Below are 14,342 nucleotides of genomic sequence, written 5' to 3'. Positions count from 1 at the left end.
TCCTTTTCACTCCTGGAGTGGAGCTCTTTAGGACAGCTTTTGGAGGTGTGCATAGGGGAGGGCTTTGTACACAGGGGGACTCCAGGGTCTCTGGCATTTGAAGAACCTGTGGAGAGGGGCTGTGGACTTTGGGAATATAAAGGGCTGTTCCTCGAGCCCACCAAGCACCCCAGGTAGATGGAGGACAGGGGACACTCCACATTCTTGGGCCCTGCCCATGAGTTTGGTTAGAATTGGGTTAGTGGAGACATTCTTTGGGATTTAGTCCTGGGAGGGGCACTCAACTGCTTGGATGATCCAGCCTGGGGAAACCAGCCCCACATTCTCTAGAAGCTGTGGAAAAGTGGCGTGGGAATTTAGAAGGGGTTAGAGCTGCAGTCGGAGAAGGCAATGACAACCTACTCCAGTACTCTTGCCTGGAAAATCCCATGGACAGAGGAGCCTGGTAGGCTGCAGTCCATGGGGTCGCGAAGAGTCAGGCATGACTGAGCGACTTCACTTTCACTTTTCACTTTCATGCATTGAAGAAGGAAATGGCAACCCACTTCAGTGTTCTTGCCTGGAGAATCCCAGGGATGGCGGAGCCTGTTGGCTGCCATCTATGGGGTCGCACAGAGTCCAACATGACTGAAACGACTTAGCAGCAGCAGCAGCAGTAGCAGTAGCAGAGCTGCAGTGGTGCTAGTGGTAAAGAACCCGCCTGCCAATGCCGGAGACATGAGAGACGCGGGTTCCATCCTTCGGTTGGGAAGATCCCCTGGAAAGAGGCATGGCAACCCACTCCAGTATTCTTGCCTGGAGAATCCCATGGACAGAGGAGCCTGGTGGGCTACAGTCCATGGGGTCAAAAAGAGTCGGATATGACTGAGAGACTAACATTTTCAGTTTCAGAGCTGCAGAGAAGATCCAGCCCCCAGCCTCTGGTGGGACCTCTGGCAGCACTGGCTGAGGTGTGGACCACTTGTGAGCCTGCCTCAAGGGAGGCCAGCTCTGGCTTCTGTTCCAGGGCTGCAGGCAAGAGGCAGAGAGAACAGAGAGATGCCACCTGGAGGACACTCCACAGGGGCCCTGGTGGCTTCCAAAGAGGTGACTGCAAGTACATGTTTGGTCCTGGCCCAGCATGGGGGTTTAGGTCTGTCCTGCTCCGTGCACATGGCTCCCCCTCTCTCCTGGGGACCCAGAGAGGCTAGCCCAGCCACCATCCTGTTCTCAGGACAGTAGGGTTTGAAAATGGATTTTCTGGAAAGAGTGGAGGTGTCAAATATTTCTGCAAAGCCATCAAGAGGCAGCCCCCTGCCCCTGATGTCCTGGGAGAGTGAAGTTGCTTTCCAGGTTTCCCTTCTCCCCTAGTGAGATCGCCTGGTTGTTGGAAGACCCTCCCAGTCTCACCAAGACTGGTACTCAGGGCACAAGAAGTACTAGGCGTGTTTAAGTGTGTCTCTTACCTCCTTCCTGGGGCCCCTTTCTAGGAGCCAGGGCCTTCATCCTGCATTGCCTCCTTTTCGTGTAACAGAGTCCCAGAGAATTCAGCCTCCGTATCTGACATTTCCACCAACACCATCAGATCCATTGAGCCCGTGCAACCCACTCTTGCAGTAACACACTCCTGGATCCTCGGCACTGCCGCGGTCCCGCTGTGAGTGGGTCTCTGAGTGACAGCTCCTTTGATACCTCCTTCTCCCTCCATCCTACTGGGAGCTGCCATGCTCCCACCTCTCATCCTTTTACATCCTCAGCATGCCAAAAAGCTGGCACCACGTGGTCACAGATTTTGATCTATGCTGGCAGCAAAGGCCCAGGATGGACTCTGCTTGAAGAAGGGAAGGGCTTGAAGAGCTGGGGGACATCGGTATGAGACAAAAGAGCAACTCTAAAGCTCCAGACCAATGAGGGGAGGAGGAGAGAGGCAGGGAGGCCGAGCACACCCAGGCTAGAGAAAGACATGCCTGGTGAGGAGGGGTGGACAAGGACTGCATGTTTCAGGTCATTTACCCAGGAGTCCAGGCTTATACTTGGCAGCAGGGGACCTGTTTGGGTTTGGACCACCTGTGTTCATCAGAGAAAAAAGCCGGCAGGGAGCCAGCAGTGGGACTATTGTGTCAACGGCTGTGTGCCTCTTGTATGGGTTTTTTATGGAGATTGTAAGGCTCACACCTTCTCCTGGTTGGCTGAGCTGATGAGAGACCATGGCTGGTTTATTCTGCCTATTTCACACCATGTGTTGGAGGATGATCAAAGAGGGTAGAAAATGTGGTCCAGTTATGCCTAGGAATGTAGGGGGAGCAGCCTCTGGGGGCCTGAATCTCCAGACTCCATCACCTGGTGCAGGGTCTGCTGACCTTGGCAGAATTCTGTTGCTGGGTGAGGGGGACAGGGAGTGCAGTTTGCGTTGGCTGTTACCCCACAACCCCTTCCTGAGTCCTGTCTTGTACCATCCCATTTGGGATTTCTTCCATCCTAAATATCCATTGGGCTGCCCAAGTGGCTCAGCTGGCAAAGAATCCTCCTGCAATGTGGGAGACCTGGGTTCAATCCCTGGGTTGGGAAAATCCCCTGGAGAAGGGAATGGCTACCAACTCCAGTATTCTGGCCTGGAGAATTCCAGGGACTGTATAGTCCATGAGGTTGCAAAGAGTGGGACATGACTCAGCGACTTTCACTTTCACTTTCTTGCTTTCAGGGAAGGTCACTGCCAGGCTGCTATTCACAGACCAAAGAGGACTGCAGACTCAAAATCCATTAGCATCCGGATGGCAACATAACCATGCACAGTGGAGACTGATGCAGTAAGATGTGATGGGGCAGTGTGGGGCTGGAGAGTCTGCACCTCAGTTGAAATCATTCAGGTACACGTATTCAGAAACTCTGTGCCAAAGATGATACATCTGCAGATAGAATCTGGCATCTGCTGGTGCAGGGGTTTCTCTTTTCCTCCTGCCCTAAGAGGGCTTCCTAGGTGACTCAGCAGTAAAGAATCCACTTGCAGGGCCAGAGACTTGGGTTTGATCCCTGGGTTGGGAACATCCCATGGAGAAGGAAATGGTAACCCACTCCAGTATTCTAGCCTGGGAAATCTCATGGACAGAGGAGCCTGGCAGGCTACAGTCTGTGAAGTTGCAGAAAAGTCAGACACAACTTAGCTAAACAACAAACCTGTCCTAAGAAGGAGCCCCTCCTGGTTAGCTTCCTCAGACTTCCTTCCACACTGATATAGAGATGCTGAGGAAAAGACAGGCAGTGTGAGTCAGGCCCGCTGCTTCTTGTTCAACTTGGGCAAATACTTGACCACTCTGTTTTGCTTTACTTCTCTGCCAAATGGGTATAATATCCTTCTCATCCACATTTAAGCTTTGTTCTGGGGATGAAATGAGATAATGCATTTGGGAAAATGTATACCCTGCTTCACTCCACAATATATCAGAGGGAGATTCTAAAAATACTTGTGACATAAAAGGATAAAAATAAATAATATGTGAAATGATTTTGTGATTGTATCATAAGCACATTTTCATTATTGTCCCTGGGAGCAGGGTGAAAGTGATAATAGGTATATTATCTTCCAGAATCATGTTCAATTTAACCTTGGGCTTTGGGGTCTTGACTGAAAAGCAGGCTGGCATGGGAACCTCAGGCATTGAAGTTGGCTGACTCCTCGGCCCTCAAGAGTGTTTGGGAGGGGGTGGTTGGTGTTGGTCAATACTGATTGTCAGCCTCTTTCCACTCTGGGTCAGGGTTCTAATGGCAGCTCATTGTCATTAATGCCAAACATCCCTGAGTGTCCCCTTTCTGCCTGGTCCTCTGGGTCTTCCGACACAGAGCTGGAAATGACCGAGGTCTGTCCTACAGGGGTTCCTAGGAAGGGACCTGGGAGTGAAAGTCACGACTTGGGAAAGCTGATTAATTCCTTCTTACTTCAATTCTTTGTCTGTAAGATGGACATCGTAACCCTCCACTTCCTCCCTCACAGCCATGCTGGAGGGATAAAACGAGAACGTGCTCTGATAAGAAAAATTGCTATGCAAATGTGAAAAATCATCATCTCTATTCAGTACTGCTTGAAAGTGATTTCAAAAATAACAGGGATATAAGGATTTGGGAACCAACATGACCAAGAGGGTTTGCCTTAAATATTCCACCCTGGAGTATTTCTGGGATCTGAGCAGGACTGCGAACCAGGTCACAGAGATGAGCCCTTCCCCCAGAGAAATTGGAAAGCCTCTCCAGCTTTGGAGCCTTTGGTTTGATCCCTGGGTTGGGAAGATTCCCTGGAGGAGGGCATGGCAACCCACTCCAGTGTTCTTGCCTGGAGAAACCCCATGGACAGAGGAGCCTGGTGGGTTACAGTCCATAGGGTCGCAAAGAATCAGACATGACTGAAGTGACTCAGCAAGCATGACTCTTTAATACGGTGGTCCCCAACCTTTTGGGCACCAGGGACTGGTTTCATGGAAGACAGTTTTTCCATGAATGGTGGGGATGTGGGGCATGGTTCAGGCAGTAATGCAAGCCATGGGGAGTGGCTGTAAATACAGGTAAGGCTTTGCTGCTCACCTGCCCCTCATTGCTCATCTCCTGCAGGTGGGGGGCGGGTACTGGGGACCCATGCTTTAATACATGCAGAGCACTGAGATATGCATTGCAGGGAGGGAAATTGTTATATGGAGAATTGTGCCCATCCCCAATTTCTATGTTGAAATCCTGACCCTCTACTCTCTCCGAATGTGATTGTATCTGGAGTTAAGGTCTCCAAAGAGGTAATAAAGTTAAAATGAGGTTGTTAAAATGGGCCTTAATCAAATCCGGTAAGGATGTCCTACAGGAAGAAATTTGCACGCACAAAGACACCAGGGATGCTCACACAGGGAGGAAGGGCCACGCGAGGACACAGTGAGAATGTGGCTGTGTACAAGCCAAGGAGAACCCAAACCTGCTAACACCTTAATCGTGGACTTCCAGCCTCCAGAATTGTGAGAGAATGTATTTCTGTTGTTGAAGCCAGCCAGTCTGTGGCATTTTGTTATGGCAGCCTTAGCAAGCCAGTATAGACGTATCCAGCAAAGTATGAATTACTCATTCCTTTAATAAATACTTATGAATTTGGGCACTGTTGGTATGGGAGATGAACAAGAAAGATGTGGCTTATGTTCTCAGGAGGCTTGGAGTCCAATAGTGATCTGTGTCTGCCTTCAAGATGGGGAGACCAGACCGACACTCAGAGAAAACACAAGACGACATTTAAATTGAATAGTACTGACTTCAAGTGGTAGAAGTTCAGAGAAAACGAAAATATAAGAAAATCGTTAAGGGGACCTCTCTGGTGGTCCACTGACTAAGACTCTGTGCTACCCACGCAAGGGGCCCAGGTTCAATACCTGGTCAGGGAACTAGATTCCTCATGCTACAACTGAGAGTTCAAATGCTGCAACTAAGACCCGTGCAGCCAAATAAATAAATATTAAAAAAAAAGAAAATCATTAGGGGGAGTTTTGTGGAGGGAGGGCTTGGAAGATTGGAAGATGATCTGGGCAGCCCTAAACTTCTGTAAGGAGCTTATAGGTCCAACAAGAGTTGCCCATCCGTGCTGGCTTACCTGGAAGGTACAACTCCCTGGGAACTTCTCAGTATTCCAGGTGACTGGCCAACACAGTCTTCTTCCCTGGGAGCCACAGCCACCACCCTCTCAGGCTGAAAATTCCTGCTCTCCAGAGACCGGAGCTTGGCCAGCTCTTCTGTGGTTATTTGCTTCCATTTCTCCAGGCAGATGGGGACTGCTGGCTGTTCATCAAGTTAGCAATTAGCAAGTAATTCATTAGGCACCTAATGAACAAATTATTAACCTGGCAAGCCGTGTCCAGCCGCTGTCTGGGGGGAGAAATGGCTATTAATAAGGTCTTGGAGTGGCAGCTGTGGTTTAGTGGTTAAGGTGTGGGCTAGGTGACAGGAGATGTGGGTTCTGGACTTGTGGGCCAAATTGCTTTACCTCTCCAGGCCATAGTTTGGCTGCTCATGTAGTGGGAGTAAGAAAATCCTATTTCTGGGCAAATTCAATGTCAGAGAGTCTGTATAAATGCAAGCCATTGGGTTATATGAACTCTAAGACCCCTGCATTCTAACTTGCAGTGATTCCAACACCACCACCCCTGTACCTTCTGGCCCTCGAGCCAAAGAAGGCATATCACGGCCATCCCTGAAACTCTTGTAATTGCCAAGTCTCATTCACAATTCAGTATGTGCATGGAACCCTGCTATATGCAAAGGGCTATGCAGGGAAGGGCAGATGTGTGTGCAGGCAGTCCCTGCTTTCATGACATTTATGATTTGGTTGTGGGTATCAGACATTCTTAGGTGGAGCTAGTTGTAAAGAACCTACCTGCCAATGCAGGCAAGTGACACGGGTTTGATCCTTGGGTCAGGAGGATACCCTGAAGGAGAAAATGGCAACCCAATCCAGTCTTCTTGCCTGGGAAATCCCATGGAGAAAGGAGCCTAGTGGACTATAGTCCAAGGGGTTGCAAAGCGTTGGACATGACTGAGCATGCAAGGATGTGATCAGACACACAGTCAACTAACTCAAGTACAAAGACATTTGTGATAGGACTGAGAGCTGTAGGATTTCAGAGGAGACAGGTAACTAGGTGTTAGAGTAAAGGGGGGCTTTGCAGGAGGGCAGGGTCTTGAAGCATGACTTCTTTGTGCTTTTCTGACTATAAGAATAGCATGGGCTCATTGCTCCAAATCTTGGAAAGAAAAAGATAACCTGTAATCTCATCAGCCAGAGATAACTGCTATTGACAGTTTTGTACCCGGGAAGGATCTGACAGGCGGAGATGGTGGAAGGACTGTGTTGAGGTGGTGGAGGACTGAAAGTTCTGGGATGGGGAAGAATAGGATCTGTGGTCAGTGCTTTGGGAGATGGAAGTGAGGACCAAGCAGGCTAGTGCGGGGTCCCCGGGGCAGAATGGAAGTGTGGTGGTTGTTGTTTAGTTAGTCGTGTGTGACTCTCGTGACCCCATGGACTGTAGCCTACCAGGCTCCTCTGTTCATGGGATTTTCCAGGCAAGAAGGCTGGAGTGGGTTGCCATTTCCTTCCCCAGGGGATCTTTCCGACCCAGGGATAGAACCCATTTTACTTTTGCATTGGCAGGTGGATTCTTTACTACCGAGCTATCTTGGAAGCCCAGAATGGAATTAGAGGAGGGGCAAAGGGCTGGTGAGGGCATAAGGGGCCAGACTGTTGAGGGGTGGGGAGTCCGTGTGTGTGAGATGGTGCCTTGTGCACTGGACCGGAAGCCTCAGTCAACAAGCCAGACACTCTGTTCTTCATCACACTCGTGATGTAATGGAACTTATTGATGTAGTTGTCCCACTTGGGAGAAATACTGCAAAAACCTCTGCAGGAAAAATAAATATGAAGCTGTGGCCAAGTTGCCAAAGGGATCCTGGGGCCAGTGGAAGAGGCAAGGAAGGTCTCCACCTAGTTGTAGTTGGCCAGTTGGCTGGGGCTGTTTGCAGTGTGTCAGCAAGACTCCTTGGGGGAATAAGGGACCTGTCCTGCTTTGCCCTCATCCAACAGGTGTGATCTTTCTTCAGACTCTTGCCTGGTCCCTAGGGGATGTCTAATCCACAGTTATTTTGGGGGGCATGTACCAGCAGAGAAGTGTATAGTTGACAAAAACTCTTTTTTCTCTAAGATAAGAGGTAATCTTTTTTTTAAAGTTTTTTTTTTTTTATATGAACCATATAAAAAGGCTTTTTTGAATTTGTTACAATACTGCTTCTTTTTAATTTTTACTTTTTTTTAGCCATGAGGCATGTGGGATCTTAGCTCCCCAACCAGGGATCAAACTCCCACCCGCTTCTTTAGAACACACAGTCTTAACCACTGGACCGCCAAGGAGGCCCTGGAGATAATCCTCGGATTCTCTCAAAAATCCTATGAGAAGCGTGTGTGTGTGCTAAGTCGCTCAGTCATGTCCAACTTTGCGACCATTTGGACTGTAGCCTGCCAGGCTCCTCTGTCCATGAGATTCTCCAGGCAAGAATACTGGAGTGGGTTGCCCTTCTCTCCTCCAGAGGGTCTTCTTGACCTAAGGATCAAATTACCCATATCTCCTGGGTCTCCTGCATTGGCAGGCAGGTTCTTTACCACTTGCACCACCTCGGAAGTCCCTCTGTGAGACAGATATTGCTATTAATCTCATTTTACAGATGAGAAAGTTGAGGTTCAGAGAGGTGAACTGACTTACCCAAGATCATGCTGCTGCTGCTAAGTCCTTTCAGTCGTGTCCGACTCTGTGCGACCCCATAGACAGCAGCCCACTAGGCTCTTCTGTCCCTAGGATTCTCCAGGCAAGAATACTGGAGTGGGCTGCCATTTCTTTCTCCAATGCATGCATGCATTCTAAGTCGTTTCAGTCATGTCCGACTCTGTGCGACCCCATAGACAGCAGCCCACCAGGTTACCCTGTCCACGGGATTCTCTAGGCAAGAATACTGGAGTGGGCTGCCATTTCCTTCTCTAACCAAGATCATATACCCAGAGAAAATCTGGATCTTGGGACTGCAGTGGAATAACTTGGTGGTAAAGTGAATGGTTTTTGGAGATGAGCTAGTTCTGCATTCAACTTCCTACTCTGCTGTTTTACTCATTAGGAGTGTGAAGAACTTTATTATTTTGATAATAAAGAAGAACTTGATTATTTTCATATATCAACAGGGACTATTTACCTCCCTGGGTTATTGTGAGGCTTAAATGAATCAACACAGATGTTATGGACTTAGCACATAGTAAGTGCTCATGACAAGTTCAGTTCAGTTCAGTCGCTCAGTCGTCTCCGACTCTTTGTGACACCATGAATCACAACACACCAGGCCTCCCTGTCCATCACCAACTCCTGGAGTTCACTCAAGCTCATGTCCATTGAGTCGGTGATGCCATCCAGCCATCTCATTCTCTGTCGTCCCCTTCTCCTCCCACCCCCAATCCCTCCCAGCATCAGAGTCTTTTCCAGTGAGTCAACTCGTCGCATGAGGTGGCCAAAGTATTGGAGTTTCAGCTTTAGCATCAGTCCTTCCAATGAACACCCAGGATTGATCTCTTTTAGAATGGACTGGTTGGATCTCCTTGCAGCCCAAGGGACTCTCAAGAGTCTTCTCCAACACCACAGTTCAAAAGCATCAATTCTTCGGCGATTAGCCTTCTTCACAGTCCAACTCTCACATCCATACATGACCACTGGAAAAACCATAGCCTTGACTAGATGGACCTTTGTTGGCAAAGTAATGTCTCTGCTTTTGAATATGCTATCTAGGTTGGTCATAACTTTCCTTCCAAGGAGTAAGCGTTTTTTAATTTCATGGCTGCAATCGGCATCCACAGTGATTTTGGAGCCCAAAAATAAGACCAGGAGCTGACTGTGGCTCAGATCATGAACTCCTTATTGCCAAATTCAGACTTAAATTGAAGAAAGTAGGGAAAACCACTAGACCATTCAGATATGACCTAAATCATTACAAGTTAGCTGTCATTATTTTTAACTCTGGGTTTATTTGAGTCACAGACATAACTTAAATCTTGTGGCTGTCCCTTAGTTCTCTGCCATGGCTGGTCCTTCTGGAATTAGGAAGAATTCAGGTTCAGTACCATCTTCCTGAGACTGCTTGGCCCCCAGGGAATCAGACACAGAGTTCCTTAAAGGACTCTCTGATTAGCCAAACACCGAAGTTTTGCAGGATGCAGAGAGGTTTTCTGTGGCTCATGTGATAAAGACATTGATGCCCACCAGATATCCCCTCACTTCCCCACATCGATAAGTCCCTGTGCTGTTAGACAGGGCCCCATAATTGGTTCTGGCCTATGGGTTGTAGCTGAAAGTGACACCTATCACCCTGGCTGGCTCTCTGCACTCCAGCTATAGTGACTGAGGATGCTTTGTATTCCAGGAGATGGAAGATGACAGCCCATCAGCCGGCCTGGATCCTTGAGTGACTATGTGGAGCAAAGCCCCTGCCAACAGAGAATATTGTGTGAGGCAGAAATAAACTCTGGGGGTGTAAATGTTGGAGACTCTGCAGATTTTTTCTTTTTTTTTGCTTTAGCATAGCCTTGTGTGACCTGTCCTTTATCGAGCCCAGGTCACACAAGGCTATGCTAAAGCGAAAAAAAAGAAAAAATCTGCAGAGTCTCCAACATTTACACCCCCAGAGTTTATTTCTGCCTCACACAATATTCTCTGTTGGCAGGGGCTTTGCTCCACATAGTCACTCAAGGATCCAGGCCGGCTGATGGGCTGTCATCTTCCATCTCCTGGAATACAAAGCATCCTCAGTCACTATAGCTGGAGTGCAGAGAGCCAGCCAGGGTGATAGGTGTCACTTTCAGCTACAACCCATAGGCCAGAACCAATTATGGGGCCCTGTGGCAGGAATACACAGAAGAACTGTACAAAAAAGATCTTCACGACCAAGATAGTCACGATAATGTGATCACTGACCTAGAGCCAGACATCTTGGAATGTGAAGTCAAGTGGGCCTTAGAAAGCATCACTACTAACAAAGCTAGTGGAGGTGATGGAATTCCAGTTGAGCTATTTCAAGTCTTGAAAGATGATGCTGTGAAAGTGCTGCACTCAATATGCCAGCAGATTTGGAAAACTCAGCAGTGGCCACAGGACTGGAAGAGGTCAGTCTTCATTCCAATCCCAAAGAAAGGCAATGCTCAAACTACCGCACAATTGCACTCATCTCACACGCTAGTAAAGTCATGCTCAAAATTCTCCAAGCCAGGCTTCAGCAGTATGTAAACCGTGAACTCCCAGATGTTCAAGCAGGTTTTAGAAAAGGCAGAGGCTCCAGAGATCAAATTGCCAACATCCGCTGGATCATGGAGAAAGCAAGAGAGTTTCAGAAAAACATCTATTTCTGCTTCATTGACTATGCCAAAGCCTTTGACTGTGTCGATCACAATAAACTGTGGAACATTCTGAAAGAGATGGGAATCCCAGACCACCTGACCTGCCTCTTGAGAAACCTGTATGCAGGTCAGGAAGCAACAGTTAGAACTGTACATGGAACAACAGACTGGTTCCAAATAGGAAAAGGTGTACGTCAAGGTTGTATATTGTCACCTTGCTTATTTAACTTATATGCAGAGTACATCATGAGGAACGCTGGGCTGGAAGAAGCACAAGCTGGAATCAAGATTGCTGGGAGAAATATCAATAACCTCAGATATGCAGATGACACCACCCTTATGGCAGAAAGTGAAGAGGAACTCAAAAGCCTCTTGATGAAAGTGAAAGAGGAGAGTGAAAAGGTTGGCTTGAAGCTCAACATTCAGAAAACAAAGATCATGGCATCTGGTCCCATCACTTCATGGGAAATAGATGGAAAAACAGTGGAAACAGTGTCAGACTTTGTTTTTTTGGGCTCCAAAATCACTGCAGATGCTGATTGCAGCCATGAAATTAAAAGACGCTTGCTCCTTGGAAGGAAAGTTATGACCAACCTTGATAGTATATTAAAAAGCAGAGACATTACTTTGCCAACCAAGGTCCGTTTAGTCAAGGCAATGGTTTTTCCTGTGGTCATGTATGGACGTGAGAGTTGGACTGTGAAGAAAGCTGATCGCCGAAGAATCGGTGCTTTTGAACTGTGGTGTTGGAGAAGACTCTTGAGAGTCCCTTATACTGCAAGGAGATCCAACCAGTCCATTCTAAAGGAGATCAATCCTGGATGTTCATTGGAGGGACTGATGCTAAAGCTGAAACTGGAATACTTTGGCCACCTCATGCGACGAGTTGACTCACTGGAAAAGACTCTGATGCTGGGAAAGGTTGGGGGCGGGAGGAGAAGGGGACGACAGAGAATGAGATGGCTGGATGGCATCACCGACTCTCTGGACATGAGTTTGAGTGTACTCCAGGAGTTGGTGATGGACAGGGAGGCCTGGCGTGCTGTGATTCATGGGGTCGCGGAGAGTCGGACACGACTGAGCAACTGAACTGACTGACTGAACTGACTGTGTGACCTGGATTCCATCCCTGGGTCAGGAAGATCCCCTGGAGGAGGACATGACAACCCACTCTGTATTGGTTGCCCAGAGAATTCCATGGACAGAGAAGTTGGGCGGGCTACAGTCCATGGGTTTGCAGAGAGTCGGACACAACTGAAGTGGCTTAACACATACAAACACACACACACACACACACAACCTTGTGTAACCAATACAACCCATCTTGGCTGGCTGAGGTCTGACATTTTACGTTAATAGCATAACTAACACCTTGCATCGGACAGCTTTCTACAGTTTTTTACAGAGCAGGCTCACATCTATTACCTTTTTTGATCCTTGGCACAATTACATATATGGGAATGCTCCCTGGTAAGACCTTAGTGTTATTTCTTTAAGCAATGTCTGCTCTAATATCCCCATTTTTATACATATCCAGTTTTCAATCAACCCCTCTCCCCACTATACCCTGATTCTACAACGTAGTTTCCAAACTCTGTTGTACTTATCTGTTTGTCCATCTACTTCCCCCAACCATGTTGGAAGCTTTTAGATACCATCTTATCTAAGACAGAGGCAGCGCCTTGTCGATTTGGTGTCTGTATCTATTACAGTAGGTGCTTTCATGATGGCTGATGAACCACTGGTTGTGTGAGGGAGGCAGGGAAAACTACTGTCCCCATTGGGAGGCACAGTTAAAGGACTTTCCTAAGGACATGCAGCTGGTAAGAGGCGGAGCCAGGCAGCCTCCTTCTGAGTGCAGAGCTTTACCTGTCTGTTTGCACAGGCTGTTTTTTCTTTCTTTTTTTTGTTTAGGGTCAGATGAGACGGTATGGGCCATGGTGCCTTGTAAGGCATTCTGCTGCTTCTACATTTCCTATTTCCAAAGGCCAATCAGGAGGCCCACATGGTGGTGTCCTAACTGGAGAAGGGTAGACCAAGGAGTGTGTCCAGGAGAGGACTGGGAAGGGTTCCCTGGGGGAAAGGCCTTGTCTGAAGCACCCTCAACAGCAGGATGGTACCAGGAACTAGCTTGCTTGCATGCTTAGTCGCTCAGTTGTGTCCTATTCTGTACAACCCTTTGAACTGTAGCCTGCCCAGGCTCCTCAGTCCATGGGATTCTCCGGGCAAGCATACCAGAGTGGGTTGCCATGCCCTCCTTCAGGGGATCTTCCCAACCCAGGAATCGAACCCATGTCTCTTGCGTCTCTTGCATTGCAGGCAGATTCTTTACACGCTGAGCCACCCTGGAGAAGCAGGAAGACCCTGAAGCTTAGCAGGACTCAATTCCGTGTCTCCCTGAACAAATGGGAAGGAGGAACAGGGTGCAGGGAGGCAGCAAAGGAAACTCTCACTGCAACCCTGAAGGCAGGGGTCCGGGGTGGGGAATGTGGGCCCACTGGCTGCCTGCATCCCCGCAGGGCCCTCATGGCCTCCTGCCCTGTGGCTGGCGTGGCCAGCTTGGTATGCCATTTATGCAGCCTATTTTATCACCCTCAATCGCTCATCAACAGACACAACATCAGCCGTGCTTCATGGCCTCCCCGACTCCTGGCTCCTCCTGTGGGAGAGGCCGGAAAGGAGGCCCTTTCTCATCCTTTGGTGACCTGAGGCAGACTGCAGGAGCAAGGAGCGCGATGGATCCCACATAGGCTGTGAGCAGCACCTCGAGGAGAAATGCCCCTCCTGCAGGACTGATAGGAGTTGGAAGCGTTTCTGTATGGGGATTGGTTTGAATCAGTCATCAGATTCCAACTGGAGCTGATTGTTTTTCTTGGCACGATAGGTTTCCTCCAACACACCCGTTCCCTGTCCTCCTTAGTGGGGTGGGATAGTTTCTGTCTTTGGAAAAGCCTTTTGGACACCTTCTTGGGACACTGCTGGCATGTCTGGGTGTATATGGGGGGTAGACCAGAGTGTGATTTGAACAGCAGCTTCCCAGGTACCTCCCGGAACCCCGGATCTTAGACCAGAGGGTACTCAGAATTTACGGAGCAGCACTTACAAGGGGATTAAAGGAACTCATGAGTCAACTCAAATGACTGGTTGTGGCTGCCTGGAGTGCTGCGTTGAAAAGTCTTCGCTTAGATCAATTAACAGCATGTGCTCTGGTGAGGACAGGGGAGCGGCTGAGATGCTGCAGAGGCAGGTTCGTCTTCTTGGATTCTCATTTGAATCTCCTTTCTTCTGGTGCCTTATTTCTACTATTAGAGAGCCATTACCTCGCATTAAGGCCTGTCTCTCTGTTCTTATTTCTTTAAAATGCATATGCGTCAGGGAGGAGAACCACGAAGGCATTGAAGAATTCAATGACTGATTGATTGGGATTGAT

The 14,342-nt window shown here is 48.5% G+C and overlaps 1 protein-coding gene across 3 annotated transcripts in view; it reads left to right on the top strand.

Moving 5' to 3' along the window:
* Positions 1–14,342, top strand: part of GFRA2 (GDNF family receptor alpha 2) — a 227,732-nt gene that overhangs the window by 95,152 nt on the left and 118,238 nt on the right. For 2 of the 3 annotated variants that reach the window (XM_088838007.1, XM_088838009.1), the window contains one exon: positions 2,681–2,846. The exons of the other annotated variant lie outside the window; for it this stretch is intronic. The gene's annotated coding sequence lies outside the window, so the exon portion shown is untranslated. The remainder of the gene's footprint in view (positions 1–2,680; positions 2,847–14,342) is intronic. 3 annotated transcript variants of the gene reach the window in all.

The sequence above is a fragment of the Moschus berezovskii genome, chromosome 7, assembly GCF_049115385.1.
Source record: "Moschus berezovskii isolate FMDL1 chromosome 7, NW_MosBer_1.0, whole genome shotgun sequence".
Lineage (NCBI taxonomy): Eukaryota > Metazoa > Chordata > Mammalia > Artiodactyla > Moschidae > Moschus > Moschus berezovskii.
This window is presented reverse-complemented; position numbering and strand designations above follow the sequence as displayed.